At 44.7% G+C, this 12838-nt stretch overlaps 5 non-coding genes and 1 pseudogene across 5 annotated transcripts; all 6 read right to left on the reverse strand.

The window, feature by feature from the left end:
* Nucleotides 1-787: 787 nt before the first annotated feature.
* On the reverse strand, nt 788-978 carry LOC141224357 (U2 spliceosomal RNA). Its single transcript, XR_012291785.1, has one exon. It is a non-coding gene; the product is annotated as a U2 spliceosomal RNA (small nuclear RNA).
* A 1115-nt stretch (nt 979-2093) lies between these two features.
* LOC141224482 (U2 spliceosomal RNA) lies at nt 2094-2282 on the reverse strand. The gene has a single exon (XR_012291891.1). It is a non-coding gene; the product is annotated as a U2 spliceosomal RNA (small nuclear RNA).
* A 6133-nt stretch (nt 2283-8415) lies between these two features.
* On the reverse strand, nt 8416-8606 carry LOC141224877 (U2 spliceosomal RNA). The gene has a single exon (XR_012292208.1). It is a non-coding gene; the product is annotated as a U2 spliceosomal RNA (small nuclear RNA).
* Nucleotides 8607-9721: 1115 nt separating this feature from the next.
* On the reverse strand, nt 9722-9907 carry LOC141224517 (U2 spliceosomal RNA). Its single transcript, XR_012291917.1, has one exon. It is a non-coding gene; the product is annotated as a U2 spliceosomal RNA (small nuclear RNA).
* A 794-nt stretch (nt 9908-10701) lies between these two features.
* On the reverse strand, nt 10702-10793 carry LOC141224558 (U2 spliceosomal RNA; annotated as a pseudogene).
* Nucleotides 10794-11908: 1115 nt separating this feature from the next.
* On the reverse strand, nt 11909-12093 carry LOC141224437 (U2 spliceosomal RNA). The gene has a single exon (XR_012291859.1). It is a non-coding gene; the product is annotated as a U2 spliceosomal RNA (small nuclear RNA).
* Between the last annotated feature and the right edge of the window lie 745 nt (nt 12094-12838).

The raw sequence follows: 12838 nt of genomic DNA on the forward strand, positions 1-12838 counted from the left end.
TGCTGCTGCTGCTGGCTGTCCAGCAGCAGACTGAAGGTGGCTGCTGCTGTGCACAGGTATATAAAGGCTCAGAGCCTATTATGACACGCGCAGCCAGCGTTCCATTGCCACATTCCATCTACTGCAGGCAGGATACCTGGCTGGCTGAATGTCGCTGAGAAGCTCACAGAGACCGCCATAAGCAACAGTTTAACAGAATGCCACAGACTAATCAACCAAACTTTTTGGGTTGGGTTCTCTTTTATAGTCTGCAGGCATTAAATGAAAGAAGTCAGTGTTCCAGCAGAGGGAGACAACGTTTCAGAAAAGGCATTGTAGCAAACCAAAAAAGAAATTTTAAGCGCAGCAGAGTAACCAGCGCACATACCTGTTAGCTCAGGTGAGTTTAAAAGGCTGCTGTTGATAACAAGGGCATTTGCTAAATAGATGGTGTGTGTGCAACAATATACTGAAAGGTCAATTATATTGTGCAGCTTATCTCACCACCTGTAGTTATTTAGGTGAAAGCTCCAAAATGCTTGCCTAATATGTCTGTTTATCCAAAAGGAAGTAAAAAGGGAGAGCTAGAAAGATAGCATTGCATCACATTACATGGCAATGCAATGCACAGTTGCTGAAGTTGAACCAAAATGAGCTTGTAATCTGGCTTCTGCAACTTTGAACATGAAAAATCCAATGAGGAGAAGAAAAGCAAAGCCAAAGAGTCCATCCCAAAATCCGACAAACAAGCAAAATGAACAAAAAACATTGAATTCAATTCTTTCTGATTTTAGAAACTGCATTAAAGAAGGGGTGCACCGGTCCTGGAGATACTGCAATACCAGGTCAATGCGTGGAGTGGACAGAGCAAGCTCTTTTTCCATCTCCCTGTTCTAAAAATCCATTTAATATATGGTCCCCAGATAGGGTACGTATCAGATATTAAACTGATAAGAACAGATACTACACTTGATCTTAGCCAAAAGGCCGAGAAGCGATAACCAGAATTGGTTTCAAACTACGGAGCCACCCAAGGATCCTGAAAAGTCCATTTGTGGAGATGAGCTCCTGGACTCCCGTTAAGAAGACATGTTGTCAACCTCTAGATCCCTTACATGCCTGCACTTTTCGGCTTGCTGCTGCTGCAATCCACGCGTTTTAGATCTGCATAACTCCACCTCTTTAAACACAGCACCTTCACCCCCTGCTGTTCCCACCCGCCTCAACACCGTTGGAAGGGAGGAGAACCAATTAAGGCGGGGGGTGGGGTGGAACGAGCAGCTGTCTACCCTTAGCAGGAGGGCTCCTGATTACATACCTCTCCTGCTGCTGCTGCTGCTGGCTGTCCAGCAGCAGACTGAAGGTGGCTGCTGCTGTGCACAGGTATATAAAGGCTCAGAGCCTATTATGACACGCGCAGCCAGCGTTCCATTGCCACATTCCATCTACTGCAGGCAGGATACCTGGCTGGCTGAATGTCGCTGAGAAGCTCACAGAGACCGCCATAAGCAACAGTTTAACAGAATGCCACAGACTAATCAACCAAACTTTTTGGGTTGGGTTCTCTTTTATAGTCTGCAGGCATTAAATGAAAGAAGTCAGTGTTCCAGCAGAAGGAGACAACGTTTCAGAAAAGGCATTGTAGCAAACCAAAAAAGAAATTTTAAGCGCAGCAGAGTAACCAGCGCACATACCTGTTAGCTCAGGTGAGTTTAAAAGGCTGCTGTTGATAACAAGGGCATTTGCTAAATAGATGGTGTGTGTGCAACAATATACTGAAAGGTCAATTATATTGTGCAGCTTATCTCACCACCTGTAGTTATTTAGGTGAAAGCTCCAAAATGCTTGCCTAATATGTCTGTTTATCCAAAAGGAAGTAAAAAGGGAGAGCTAGAAAGATAGCATTGCATCACATTACATGGCAATGCAATGCACAGTTGCTGAAGTTGAACCAAAATGAGCTTGTAATCTGGCTTCTGCAACTTTGAACATGAAAAATCCAATGAGGAGAAGAAAAGCAAAGCCAAAGAGTCCATCCCAAAATCCGACAAACAAGCAAAATGAACAAAAAACATTGAATTCAATTCTTTCTGATTTTAGAAACTGCATTAAAGAAGGGGTGCACCGGTCCTGGAGATACTGCAATACCAGGTCAATGCGTGGAGTGGACAGAGCAAGCTCTTTTTCCATCTCCCTGTTCTAAAAATCCATTTAATATATGGTCCCCAGATAGGGGACGTATCAGATATTAAACTGATAAGAACAGATTTTTTTTTTTTTTTTTTTTTTTTTTTTTAAACCATTCAGTTTAGTTTTTTAGCAAACAGTATGAATTTCTCCAAAATTTGCTACTTAAAACTTCTCATCATCATGGTTCTATTTATTTAGCAGTAGTATAAGATGAGATATAATCACAAGGGAACATCCTTTACGTAACACAAATGCAGAAACTTCAAGGAATCACAAAGAAAAAAATCACTGGTATTTGATAAGGTAATGCCACTTTTTAAATTTCCAAATCCCTTCGGCATCTGTGCCACCACCGCCTCTGCTGTCCAACTTATATATCAGGTATAGTCTTGAAAGAATAAGTCTAACACATTCATTCACTGATAAAGATTTCCTTTTGAAAAGTCCAAGGTTCCTTGCATCCCACAAACTCTCCATCACACAAGCCATTATCAACCATAAAATTCTATCTTTAGACCGACTACACGCACCAATTCCAAACATCGCCACACGCCAATCCACAAAATTCACGCCTGCTAAACCCTTACACAATCCACCTACACACTTCCACACACTGTACGCGTACTCACAATCCCACATAACATGCCTCACAGTCTCACAACCACCACATCCCACTCTCGGACACACATCTGTTCTTATCAACTCTCTTTTCTTCTGCACTTCTCTCACAGGTAAAATATTATGTAAAGTCATCCACACCACATCCTTCTGTTTGTTTGACATCCCATACGTATCTAACTTCTTCCATGCATCTGAAACCTCATTCCCTCTCAGCCCAACAATATTACACTCTACCTCATTTGCACTCATTCTTTTCACCACATTCTTGGTCATTCTAAAATCATTCATTCCCACACTCAACAAATCATGCTTTCTCACAAATTTCTCAATCACCTCATACCAAACAGGACACTTAAAGGCCACAGGCACACTCGCATCTCTCTTCCTCCAGCATAACCCATACAACATCCATCCAGCAGAATAATTAGCCATAAAAGCACCTTTATTGCCTTTACCCAGCAAAATAACCACAGTCTTAATATAATTAAGGCCTAAAAAAACTTCAATATTGGGAAAGGCCAGCCCACCATGCTGGCAAGCCTTAAAAAGGCTCTCCCGCTTCAACTTCTCCATCTTACTACACCACAGGAATGTGAATACCAACTTCTCTATTCTCTTAATTTTCCTGTAAGGAGAAGGAAAAACAGTCGCCACATAAAGCAGGATAGGGAGAATCACTGCTTTGATAATTAACACCTTACCACGCAGAGTCAATTCTCTCATTCGCCAAAAATTCAATTTACGTTCAACCCGCATACCACACTCTTCCCAACTTTCATTCCCTTTTAAGTCATCATTAAATAATACGCCCAAAATCTTGATTGCACCCTCTTCACACTTTACACCATCCATACGAATTCTACTATCTCCAAAACATTTAAAACTACATTTATTCCAATTTACCCTAAAACCAGACGCACCAACAAAAAAATCCAAAAGCAATTTAATTCTACTCAAAGAAGCCATACTTTCACTCACAACCACAACATCATCCATATAACCTAACACTTTCACATGCTTACCACCACTACCAGGCACCAACAAACCTCTCATCATTTTATCCCGTCTAATCAAACATAACAATGGTTCTATTACACATACAAATAAGACGGGGGACATAGGACACCCCTGCCTTACTCCTGACCTAATCTTCACTTTGTCACACAGCCACCCATTAACCAAGAACTCACTTGACACACAATCATACAATGATTTTACACAATTCACAAATTCTCTAGGAAACCCCATTCTTTCCAGTACTTTAAACAAAAACACATGCGAAACCCTGTCAAACGCCTTCTCAAAATCAATAGCTAAAGTCATACATTTCTGCTTTCTATCCTTGCAATCCCCAATCATATCTCTCAACAATAACAAGTTATCACTCATACTTCTTCCAGGCACTGCACATACTTGGTCCTCCTCCACAACACTACCAATCACTTCACGCATACGATTTGCCAGTAACTTACTGTAGACCTTATAATCCGAATTCAGCAGTGTTATTGGTCTCCAGTTTTCCAAACGTTTCCTCTCACCCTTTTTATACACAAGCACAACCACTCCTTCTTTCATTGATTCACACAACCTACCATTCACCCACATATACTTACATACCTCAGTCAAATCTGTTCCCAAAACTTCCCATGCTTTCACATACAACTCTACAGGTATACCATCTTTCCCAGGAGTCTTACTCTTTTTAGCACTCCACACCACATTCTTCACTTCATCCAGAACTACATCCTCACACAACAGATCACGCTCCTCAGAATCAAGTTTTTTCTCCACACCATTCAGAACATATGACACAAGCCCAGAGTCAATCCATTTCTCATCATACAACTTGCTATAAAACCTATTCACTTCTTTCAGCACATCCTCACCCATACAGTTGGTTCCACTTTCATTCACAACTTCATTCATATCAGTCTTCCTACCATTCATTTTTTTAAAAAAGAACCTCGTACACTTCTCATTTTTCTCCAGGTGCTCAATTTTAGTACGATATATAATTTCCTTTCCTTTCTCATCCAACACACGCTTCAATTCATTCTTAGCCTCAGTAAGTTGATCAGACATCTCCAAACCACTTGCAACACACTTTCTCAACCAGTCAATCCGTCTATTAAGGTCATTAAACCTATTCCTATATCTGGCAGCTTTTCTATAGCCCCACTTTTTGAAGAAAGTTTTAAATTGCACTTTCACCCAGTCCCACCAGTCAAGAACACACACAAAATCCTTCTTACGCATTCTCCATCTTTCATACTTTACATTAAACTCATTCATCACCTCATCATCCTCTAACAGCCTTGCATTCAACTTCCATACCCCACCGCCATACACTTGGTCACCATTCGCACAAAACACGCCTCTCAAACATTCATGGTCCGAAAAAGGTACCTTTTGTTGAGAAAAATCCAAACATACCATATTTTTAGAAAATAACATTAAATCAATTCTGGAATGAATCTCACCACGGTCAGCATGGTATGTCGGCGGTGGTGGCATGCCAAGAACAACAACTGCTGCATCTAAAAAGGAAAAATCACAAATTAAATGGGACAATTTCTTTCCTGTTATGTCACACTTTCCTTCTGTGACACAATTAACGTCCCCAACAAAAATAGTGGGAGATTTCCCTGGAAGAAAAAAACTTAATTTTTCAAGAAGAGCAAGCCGCTCTTCCTTCCCTGTAGGGCAATATAAATTAATAATTCTGACCCGCCACCCTCTATAACTCAAAAATGCAATTAAACATCGGCCCACCTCCACCACAATATAACTATCAATAGAGATTTCTTTATTCCCAACTAATATCCCCACCCCATCATTTTTATTATGATTAGACCCTGACCAGATATGCTGTCCGTAAGGCCAGTCTTTGTCACAAGGAGCATCCTGAATCCCACACTCCTGAAGGCAAAAAACATCAGCACCTAAATGTTTCAGGTAGTCCAGAACAGTTGTTCTTCTGATTTTAGATCTGATCTGCCTTACATTTAGGGACACTACATCCCAACCAGATTGGCAAGACATTAAGTAATGAAAAGAAATACATGACTCAATGTTGATCACACCATACTCATCCATTATCATCAGACTGGGAAAGCACCCCAAAGGTGTTGATGCTCTCAGGGATGCCAAGGTAAGGAGCATCAGGGGAGAAGACATCCTGCGGGTAAATGCGGTCACTTGCAGGACTGTCGCACCCTCCGCTGGCAGGTGAGTACTCTCGTCTGGGTTTTTTATTGGCCAGTTCAGGAGTATCATCATCATCAAAAGACCTCCCAGAAGTAAAGTCTCCTTGGCCACCATCCCTGGCCACCTCTTCGTCTGTAGCACCCCAGGACAATGCAGGGGTTCGAGCTAGAGACACATCCATGTCACCCTCACCACATATTTCGGACTGATGAGGGAGGTCCACATCCAACTCGGAGATCTCCATACCTGGCCCAGCAGGGGCCGGAGGGTCCAACAGGTTCTGGGTCTCACCCACCAGATCTTCAACCTCAGGGGGCTCCGTCTCCTCATTGATCTCTACAGTAGTCACCTGTGGGGTAACAGCAGGGACAGTAGGCTTACCTTTGGTCACTTCGGAGAAGGACCTAGGCTTGACTTTAGCCTTACAATCCCGAATCACATGTCCTTCCTCCCCGCAGGCATCACATACCACCGGGTTGGAACAATCCTTCGCCAGATGACCGTACTTATTGCACTTTCTACAGTTTGGCAATTGCTTGCAGAAATCCTGGATATGCCCGAACATGTTGCATCTCCTGCAGAACAATGGCGCCTCGGGAAAAAACAGATATCCAGAGTCTCTTCCAATTGTAAAGTTCAGGGGAGGATAGTGAATACCTCCAGGACCATGAGGGTCTATCCCAAACCTCACAAAGTATTTATACTTCCCAGTCCACAGCCCTTCTCCATTTAAGATTTTATGGGAGAATTGCACAAAAATGCAGTGTCTTCTCAGGAATGCAGTGATATCATCCCGGGAGATAAAGGGGTTGTGCATGAATACTACCACCGGGATATCCCCCTTAGAGTAGAGTACAGTGAAGATAAGTCCATCCAGCTGAGGGTGCTCTGAAAGGACTTGAAGAGTTTTGAAAAGGTTTTGGCAAGCCGCCATAGAAGAAAGCACCAAGACGTACCTATGCTCCCTTCTGAACTCCTGCAAACAGATGATCTCCGACTTCTGGATCTTCAGGATTTCATAGAAAATGGCGTTGACCAGGTATGACAACGAGAAATGGTCCTTCTTCTCCTCAGAGACCTCGATACGGAAAGCATTCTTGACCCGGGGATCCCCGGTCCCAGCAAAGCGAAGCTTGACACCCATGGTCGCTTCAGGAATCGCCTTCTCGTTTCCTCCTCACTCTCCCCCTATAGCAGCATCCAGCTTAAGCCACCGAAGTGGCGATGCTGGAAGGCCGAGGGCTAGTACACAAGGAACCTCTTGTCCAAACACTAGGTCTGAGCCAAAAGGCCGAGAAGCGATAACCAGAATTGGTTTCAAACTACGGAGCCTCCCAAGGATCCTGAAAAGTCCATTTGTGGAGATGAGCTCCTGGACTCCCGTTAAGAAGACATGTTGTCAACCTCTAGATCCCTTACATGCCTGCACTTTTCGGCTTGCTGCTGCTGCAATCCACGCGTTTTAGATCTGCATAACTCCACCTCTTTAAACACAGCACCTTCACCCCCTGCTGTTCCCACCCGCCTCAACACCGTTGGAAGGGAGGAGAACCAATTAAGGCGGGGGGTGGGGTGGAACGAGCAGCTGTCTACCCTTAGCAGGAGGGCTCCTGATTACATACCTCTCCTGCTGCTGCTGCTGCTGGCTGTCCAGCAGCAGACTGAAGGTGGCTGCTGCTGTGCACAGGTATATAAAGGCTCAGAGCCTATTATGACACGCGCAGCCAGCGTTCCATTGCCACATTCCATCTACTGCAGGCAGGATACCTGGCTGGCTGAATGTCGCTGAGAAGCTCACAGAGACCGCCATAAGCAACAGTTTAACAGAATGCCACAGACTAATCAACCAAACTTTTTGGGTTGGGTTCTCTTTTATAGTCTGCAGGCATTAAATGAAAGAAGTCAGTGTTCCAGCAGAAGGAGACAACGTTTCAGAAAAGGCATTGTAGCAAACCAAAAAAGAAATTTTAAGCGCAGCAGAGTAACCAGCGCACATACCTGTTAGCTCAGGTGAGTTTAAAAGGCTGCTGTTGATAACAAGGGCATTTGCTAAATAGATGGTGTGTGTGCAACAATATACTGAAAGGTCAATTATATTGTGCAGCTTATCTCACCACCTGTAGTTATTTAGGTGAAAGCTCCAAAATGCTTGCCTAATATGTCTGTTTATCCAAAAGGAAGTAAAAAGGGAGAGCTAGAAAGATAGCATTGCATCACATTACATGGCAATGCAATGCACAGTTGCTGAAGTTGAACCAAAATGAGCTTGTAATCTGGCTTCTGCAACTTTGAACATGAAAAATCCAATGAGGAGAAGAAAAGCAAAGCCAAAGAGTCCATCCCAAAATCCGACAAACAAGCAAAATGAACAAAAAACATTGAATTCAATTCTTTCTGATTTTAGAAACTGCATTAAAGAAGGGGTGCACCGGTCCTGGAGATACTGCAATACCAGGTCAATGCGTGGAGTGGACAGAGCAAGCTCTTTTTCCATCTCCCTGTTCTAAAAATCCATTTAATATATGGTCCCCAGATAGGGGACGTATCAGATATTAAACTGATAAGAACAGATACTACACTTGATCTTAGCCAAAAGGCCGAGAAGCGATAACCAGAATTGGTTTCAAACTACGGAGCCACCCAAGGATCCTGAAAAGTCCATTTGTGGAGATGAGCTCCTGGACTCCCGTTAAGAAGACATGTTGTCAACCTCTAGATCCCTTACATGCCTGCACTTTTCGGCTTGCTGCTGCTGCAATCCACACGTTTTAGATCTGCATAACTCCACCTCTTTAAACACAGCACCTTCACCCCCTGCTGTTCCCACCCGCCTCAACACCGTTGGAAGGGAGGAGAACCAATTAAGGCGGGGGGTGGGGTGGAACGAGCAGCTGTCTACCCTTAGCAGGAGGGCTCCTGATTACATACCTCTCCTGCTGCTGCTGCTGCTGGCTGTCCAGCAGCAGACTGAAGGTGGCTGCTGCTGTGCACAGGTATATAAAGGCTCAGAGCCTATTATGACACGCGCAGCCAGCGTTCCATTGCCACATTCCATCTACTGCAGGCAGGATACCTGGCTGGCTGAATGTCGCTGAGAAGCTCACAGAGACCGCCATAAGCAACAGTTTAACAGAATGCCACAGACTAATCAACCAAACTTTTTGGGTTGGGTTCTCTTTTATAGTCTGCAGGCATTAAATGAAATAAGTCAGTGTTTCAGCAGAAGGAGACAACGTTTCAGAAAAGGCATTGTAGCAAACCAAAAAAGAAATTTTAAGCTCAGCAGAGTAACCAGCGCACATACCTGTTAGCTCAGGTGAGTTTAAAAGGCTGCTGTTGATAACAAGGGCATTTGCTAAATAGATGGTGTGTGTGCAACAATATACTGAAAGGTCAATTATATTGTGCAGCTTATCTCACCACCTGTAGTTATTTAGGTGAAAGCTCCAAAATGCTTGCCTAATATGTCTGGTTATCCAAAAGGAAGTAAAAAGGGAGAGCTAGAAAGATAGCATTGCATCACATTACATGGCAATGCAATGCACAGTTGCTGAAGTTGAACCAAAATGAGCTTGTAATCTGGCTTCTGCAACTTTGAACATGAAAAATCCAATGAGGAGAAGAAAAGCAAAGCCAAAGAGTCCATCCCAAAATCCGACAAACAAGCAAAATGAACAAAAAACATTGAATTCAATTCTTTCTGATTTTAGAAACTGCATTAAAGAAGGGGTGCACCGGTCCTGGAGATACTGCAATACCAGGTCAATGCGTGGAGTGGACAGAGCAAGCTCTTTTTCCATCTCCCTGTTCTAAAAATCCATTTAATATATGGTCCCCAGATAGGGGACGTATCACATATTAAACTGATAAGAACAGATTTTTTCTTTTTTTTTTTCTTCGAAAGCCCGAATTCGTGTACAAAACCCGAGTGCGCTTAAAAAAGTGACAAGTGCCACAAAAAAAGTGCACTAGGATGCTGGTCTTCTTGAAACCCTCTCCAAAAGGAGAAGGGTCCCCCAAACCATTCCCCGTCCCTCCGAGCCAAAAGGCCACAGCGAGGAACAGGGACAAAAAGCCACCTCCAGCCGAAGCCAGAGGCGACCCAATCTTACCCCCAGCACCTGCCCGAGTTCTCACCCGAGCAAGGCACTGGTAGCCAAAGACTGTGCTCCGCTCCCGGAAGAGGGGAGCCAACAACGCTCTCCTCCCGAAAGAGGAGAGCCAGGGGGGTTCAGGGGGGAGCGGAACCTGATGGCCACACACTCCCCCCCTAGACCTGCCAAGAGAGGAACCCGTAAGGGAACCGCATCCCGACAAAATCCTAGTAGGACGTGACACACGTGAATAAGTGGACACACAGTGACAAAGAAATTAAATAAATAGTGAAGGTTTCACAGTATAATACTGCCCGGACCTTCGACCGGGAATTGAAAAATTCCCCATCCTAAGGCCAGAAGGCCCGGAATAAGGGTGTGTGCGAAGAAAGAAAATTTGAAGTGCTTGTGCAAATGTGCCATAAACTCAAGTGGGGTTCCCAATCCCAGTGAGTTAAGGCACCCCAGGGTCACCACTCCTGGGGCACTTCACACTTCGGGCTTTCGATCTTCCCCGGCCCAATGGCGTCGATCCTGGGGGGCCATGCTTTCCACCAGATGACTATATTAGCCACCTGGCGTACTAACAAGCGCCTAAACCCCAGTGTGCATAATGTATCAATCTACTAGGGCGGCCAACATCCAAAACCGCCTTTTCAAAAGATACTACACTTGATCTTAGCCAAAAGGCCGAGAAGCGATAACCAGAATTGGTTTCAAACTACGGAGCCACCCAAGGATCCTGAAAAGTCCATTTGTGGAGATGAGCTCCTGGACTCCCGTTAAGAAGACATGTTGTCAACCTCTAGATCCCTTACATGCCTGCACTTTTCGGCTTGTTGCTGCTGCAATCCACGCGTTTTAGATCTGCATAACTCCACCTCTTTAAACACAGCACCTTCACCCCCTGCTGTTCCCACCCGCCTCAACACCGTTGGAAGGGAGGAGAACCAATTAAGGCGGGGGGTGGGGTGGAACGAGCAGCTGTCTACCCTTAGCAGGAGGGCTCCTGATTACATACCTCTCCTGCTGCTGCTGCTGCTGGCTGTCCATCAGCAGACTGAAGGTGGCTGCTGCTGTGCACAGGTATATAAAGGCTCAGAGCCTATTATGACACGCGCAGCCAGCGTTCCATTGCCACATTCCATCTACTGCAGGCAGGATACCTGGCTGGCTGAATGTCGCTGAGAAGCTCACAGAGACCGCCATAAGCAACAGTTTAACAGAATGCCACAGACTAATCAACCAAACTTTTTGGGTTGGGTTCTCTTTTATAGTCTGCAGGCATTAAATGAAAGAAGTCAGTGTTCCAGCAGAAGGAGACAACGTTTCAGAAAAGGCATTGTAGCAAACCAAAAAAGAAATTTTAAGCGCAACAGAGTAACCAGCGCACATACCTGTTAGCTCAGGTGAGTTTAAAAGGCTGCTGTTGATAACAAGGGCATTTGCTAAATAGATGGTGTGTGTGCAACAATATACTGAAAGGTCAATTATATTGTGCAGCTTATCTCACCACCTGTAGTTATTTAGGTGAAAGCTCCAAAATGCTTGCCTAATATGTCTGTTTATCCAAAAGGAAGTAAAAAGGGAGAGCTAGAAAGATAGCATTGCATCACATTACATGGCAATGCAATGCACAGTTGCTGAAGTTGAACCAAAATGAGCTTGTAATCTGGCTTCTGCAACTTTGAACATGAAAAATCCAATGAGGAGAAGAAAAGCAAAGCCAAAGAGTCCATCCCAAAATCCGACAAACAAGCAAAATGAACAAAAAACATTGAATTCAATTCTTTCTGATTTTAGAAACTGCATTAAAGAAGGGGTGCACCGGTCCTGGAGATACTGCAATACCAGGTCAATGCGTGGAGTGGACAGAGCAAGCTCTTTTTCCATCTCCCTGTTCTAAAAATCCATTTAATATATGGTCCCCAGATAGGGGACGTATCAGATATTAAACTGATAAGAACAGATTTTTTTTTTTTTATCGAAAGCCCGAATTCGTGTACAAAACCCGAGTGCGCTTAAAAAAGTGACAAGTGCCACAAAAAAAGTGCACTAGGATGCTGGTCTTCTTGAAACCCTCTCCAAAAGGAGAAGGGTCCCCCAAACCATTCCCCGTCCCTCCGAGCCAAAAGGCCACAGCGAGGAACAGGGACAAAAAGCCACCTCCAGCCGAAGCCAGAGGCGACCCAATCTTACCCCCAGCACCTGCCCGAGTTCTCACCCGAGCAAGGCACTGCGAGCCAAAGACTGTGCTCCCCTCCCGGAAGAGGGGAGCCAACAACGCTCTCCTCCCGAAAGAGGAGAGCCAGGGGGGTTCAGGGGGGAGCGGAACCTGATGGCCACACACTCCCCCCCTAGACCTGCCAAGAGAGGAACCCGTAAGGGAACCGCATCCCGACAAAATCCTAGTAGGACGTGACACACGTGAATAAGTGGACACACAGTGACAAAGAAATTAAATAAATAGTGAAGGTTTCACAGTATAATACTGCCCGGACCTTCGACCGGGAATTGAAAAATTCCCCATCCTAAGGCCAGAAGGCCCGGAATAAGGGTGTGTGCGAAGAAAGAAAATTTGAAGTGCTTGTGCAAATGTGCCATAAACTCAAGTGGGGTTCCCAATCCCAGTGAGTTAAGGCACCCCAGGGTCACCACTCCTGGGGCACTTCACACTTCGGGCTTTCGATCTTCCCCGGCCCAATGGCGTCGATCCTGGGGGGCCATGCTTTCCACCAGATGACTAT

The sequence above is a fragment of the Phyllobates terribilis genome, unplaced genomic scaffold (assembly GCF_046119375.1).
Source record: "Phyllobates terribilis strain yellow unplaced genomic scaffold, ASM4611937v1 Scaffold_393__1_contigs__length_1774422, whole genome shotgun sequence".
In the NCBI taxonomy this organism is placed as follows: domain Eukaryota; kingdom Metazoa; phylum Chordata; class Amphibia; order Anura; family Dendrobatidae; genus Phyllobates; species Phyllobates terribilis.